At 53.1% G+C, this 4,266-nt stretch overlaps 2 protein-coding genes across 2 annotated transcripts in view; one reads left to right on the top strand and one right to left on the bottom strand.

The window, feature by feature from the left end:
* Positions 1-4,266, bottom strand: part of DBR1 (debranching RNA lariats 1) — a 13,185-nt gene that overhangs the window by 8,248 nt on the left and 671 nt on the right. The window lies entirely within an intron of this gene.
* The window catches only part of PPP2R3A (protein phosphatase 2 regulatory subunit B''alpha), a 49,712-nt gene continuing 49,484 nt past the window's right edge, over positions 4,039-4,266 (top strand). Inside the window, exon 1 of the mRNA XM_014308674.2 lies at positions 4,039-4,062. The gene's annotated coding sequence lies outside the window, so the exon portion shown is untranslated. The remainder of the gene's footprint in view (positions 4,063-4,266) is intronic.

The following is a 4,266-nucleotide window of genomic DNA, read 5'->3' as shown; positions in this document are numbered from 1 at the left end:
GGAGCGGGGCCCGCCCCGCCCGTTCATGGCCGCTGCCCGCGGGCTGCTGAGACCCCCGCTCTGCGGGACCCGGCCCGATGGCCTCCGGTGGTCCCCTCCCGCCCCACCGAGCAGGGAGGTCGGACCCGGTGACACCCGATGATGCCTTCCAGCCTTGCCCGTTGTTCACAGAAAGGGTGGCCAGACATTGGAATGGGCTGCCCGGGGAGGTGGCGGAGTCGCTGTCCCTGCAGGTTTTCTCAGAGCAAGGAGCGGAGCTGGGAAAGGATCACCAGTTTGAGAGGAGGAGCTGGAGGGGTTCAGCCTGGAGAAAAGGAGGCTCAGGGGGGCCCTTCCTGCTCTCCACAGCTCCCTGTGACAGGAGGATGCAGCCGGGGGGAGGTCGGGCTCTGCTCCCAGGGAACAAGGGACAGGACAGGGGGACATGGCCTCAAGCTGCACCAGGAGAGGTTTAGGTAGGACAACAGGAGGAATTCCTTCATGTAAACGGTGATGGGACACTGGAAAACGGGCTGCCCAGGGAGGCGGTGAAGCCACCATCCCTGGGGGTGTTTATGGAAAGACTGCACGTGGCACACCTTGCCTGGTCTGCTTGTCAAGGCGGGGACTGGCCACAGGTTGAACTCCATCATCTCAGGAGGTCTTTTCCAACCTTACTGACTGACTGTGATTCTGTAGCTGGCCAGTGGGACCTTCACTCTGGGCAGTAACACTGGCACAGCGATGAGCACCACGGTCTGTAACTGGCCAGGAAGAATTGTCACAGTCCCAGGGTGGGGTTGTACAGCGGGGCAGGAGCCCCTGCGGGGGTACCCGAGCTGCACAGGAAAGGCTGCACAGGGAAGGCTGCACAAGAAAGGCTGCACAAGGAAGGCTGTGCGGCTCCCCCGGCACCACAGCACCCGCCGAGCGCTGCCCGCACCTCCTTGGCCAGCCCAGTGGGGAGCAGCACAAGCTGTACTTATTCCTCATGCGTGGCTCACAGACCACAAAGTGGTGGTGGAGCAGCACGAGCAGTGGCTATGCACGTTTCCACCTGGAGTTTGAGCTGATAAAACGCCGAGCCGGGCGAGCTCAGCCTCAGGCAGGCCTGTTTTTAGCATAACCAAAGCCCTGGCTTCTGTAACTTTGTAGCACACAGGGACAGGAAGAGACAGGGACATCACCAGGGCAAGCGCCTATGGCGCGGGCTGAGAAATCGGGTATCTCCCCTTTTCCTCGCGGACTGACAGGCTCCTCTTTGGAAAGCACTGATTTCCTGCTTTGGAAGGGCAGTAGATTGGATTGTAGGGTAGCCTTGTATTGTCACGTAGTAAAACCGCTCCAGACTTTCCACTTCAAGACTGGTTTGGAGGTTTTTAAAGTCTTGGGATTGAACCAAATTGCAAGGACATAGTTAAGCATTAACTTGCTACTGCTTCCTCTGTAATCATGGAACCAAGTAGACATTCCTGTTCCACCATGGTAGCAAGCATTACATAATGTCCTCTCTTTTGATACTAAATATGAGTATTGTCTCCTACATTTCATAATTTCACAGTGTTGCATTACTCTGTGTACTTTGGGGCTCATCCAAGCCCAGCTGAAGTGAAGGGGAAAATTCCTCTGGTTTCCAAACCCCACAAGTCTCCAAGGGAAAAGCACACTTCGGGTGCACTTGGCTCTTTCACTAACTTTGCTTAGACCTACCTGGAGTAGTGCAAGAACTTGTCGGTCCAGCACCTCTCCTGGGGAAGCTTTCCAACTCTCTGGGGAAGAACAACAATCTCTTGCATTTGCCATCTCTCAGACTTCCTGAAAGGAAGGGGGTGAGAGACAGGAAAGGTCCATGAATCTCTGGAAGATACCTTATCCAGGGTACACCATCTCAAGGGGCTTCCTGAGATGCCCGCCCACCTAAATTCCTCCCCAGACAGGCAAGGTAAGCTGATACTGTAAGTGTATTTCCTGAGTTGGTTGGCTCAGGCTCATTTCTTACACTCTATGTGCCACTCATCCCAAGTGAACTGGTGCACAATAGAGTCTATAAAGTTTGGCTTCTTTTATGTCATAGTATTTTAGTACTTGTACACAACTCATGATGCATCTCAATATCTGTAACTGAACTCAGTGTTCGCTGAGCAAAGCTGCTCTGACCTTTCCAGAGCACAAAGGGAATCAGCCATGCTGCTGTTTACAGGGTAAGTGGCAGCAAGTTAATGCTTAACTATGTTATTGTAATTTTGTTCAGTCCTTCAAGACGTTTTGAAAACCCATGTGACTGAAGCACAGTTCTCTTCCAGCACATGAATGACCCATGTTTGGCTTTGGATTGGGTTTTGCAGTCATAGTCTCTTGCCCCAGTTGCCTGTGCATGTGTGTCATGCCTGAACGTCCAGTCCTTCAGCAGAGGACTGAGTGCACATCCTGTCCTGCACGAATGGCCAGGGAACTGTGAGGCCAAGGAGGGAAAAGTCCCAACAAGCAAGATCAGGTCAGTAGATTGCTTGGGTTGCCCTTTTGGGTCTTGCCTGCCTGCACTGAGCAGTAAATAATGGTTTCTTCCTGAGCTGACTATGGTAGTTTAGTACCATGAAAGTAGTCTTTCTCTGCAGAGAAATGAAGAATAAAAGGCATCTGAAGGGGCTGTGGATGACAAGAGTTGCTTCCCTCATCTCTGAGAGTGGAATGAGAAGAGCTTTTGAAGACTTTTCTGTTAAATGCTTCCTAGTGTCTTTAGAGTATACTAACAGGTTTCTAGCATGATTCCCATATTACTAAAATGAAGAGGAACAGCAAAAGGGAGGCATCTGTCTGACTTTTGGGGAGTGACAGCATGGCTGAGAAGGGAGGTATAAGGAGAAGTGCTGGGAGACAGTGTTTGTGAAGGAGAGGGAGATACACTGGAGTGCAAAAGACAAATTTGATGTGTTCCAGCTGAGATTTTGAGCTGCTGCTGTAAGCTGTGAGAGCACATGAGGTGGCAGGTTGGTGTGTGTGTGCAGCTGAAGGGAGGGGCTGCTGCAACCAGACAAGACTAAAGCTCCCTTAGGAAAAGGCCTCACGAGGCCGGCCTGAATATTACATGGCTTACCTGCAGCTGTGCCCAGGTGTCTTTGGGCATCCCCTCCCCTAGGTCGTGTCTGATGATTGCAACATGATCTGCAGTGCAGCAACACAGCTGCCGACACAGGGCCTGTTCCTGGCTGAGGCACTGCAGCTGCCTCCCTGTTCCAGCTGCATCAACAGGGCTCTTTCTCTCTTAATTTGTATCTTTTGCCTGAGGATGCTGCTTTGCTGGAGGGCACTACTGATGGCCTCCAGCCAATGAAGGCTGGAAGCTGTCTGGAGGAAGAGATGAAGCAACAACGCTTGGTAAATTTGCAGATGATACCAGGCTGGTTGAGAGTGTTGCTCAAGGGCAGGAAGGCTCTGCAGAGAGACCTGGACAGGCTCGATCAAAGGGCTGAGGACAGCAGTGTGAGGTTCAGTAAGGTCAAATGCCACATCCTCCACTTGGGATCATCACAGCAACCTCCTGTAGCTCCAGCCTGGGGCAGGGGTGGCTTGAGAGCTGCTCAGCAGGGAGGGAGAATTGGGGGCTGGTGGACAGCAGCTGGATATGAGCCAGCAGTGTGGCCAAGAAGGCTGGTGGCATCCTGGCCTGTATCAAGAGCACTGTAGCCAGTAGGACCAGGGAAGTCATTCCTCCTCTGTACTCAGCATTGGTGAGGCTGCGCTGCCTTCAGTTCTGGGCCCTTCACCTCTGAAAGGATATTGAGGGGCTGTGGTATATCCAGAGAAGGGCAACGAGGCTCGGGAAGGGTCTAGAAAACATGCCTCATGAGGAACACCTGAGGGAGCTGGGTTTGTTTAGCTTTGAGAAGGCTCAGGGAGGACCTCATCGCTCTGTACAAGCCGCTGACAGGAGGCTGTAGTGAGTGAGGTGGGGCCGCTCTCTGCCGTGCCTGCAGTGAGACGACAGGAGGAAATGGCCCTAAGGCAACACAGGGGAGATTCAGATTAGCTATTAGAAGAAAATTTTCACTGTTTGAGCGGCCAGGCACTGGAATAGGTTGCCAGGTAGGTGATGGCGTCGTGGTCCGTGGAGGTGTACAAGAGGCGCCTGGATGTGGCGCTGGCTGATGTGGTTTAGGGGTTATAGTGGCAGTGCGTGGTCGGACTCGGTGACCTTGGAGGTCTCTTCAGACCTTGACGATTCCGTGATTCTATAAGGGCGTTGGTGGCGTTCCTGAGGGAAAAACAAAACCCGCCGTCCGCGACGAC

The sequence above is a fragment of the Geospiza fortis genome, unplaced genomic scaffold (assembly GCF_000277835.1).
Source record: "Geospiza fortis unplaced genomic scaffold, GeoFor_1.0 scaffold118, whole genome shotgun sequence".
Lineage (NCBI taxonomy): Eukaryota > Metazoa > Chordata > Aves > Passeriformes > Thraupidae > Geospiza > Geospiza fortis.
The sequence above is the reverse complement of the archived record's forward strand: the minus strand, read 5'-3'. Positions and strand labels throughout refer to the sequence as shown.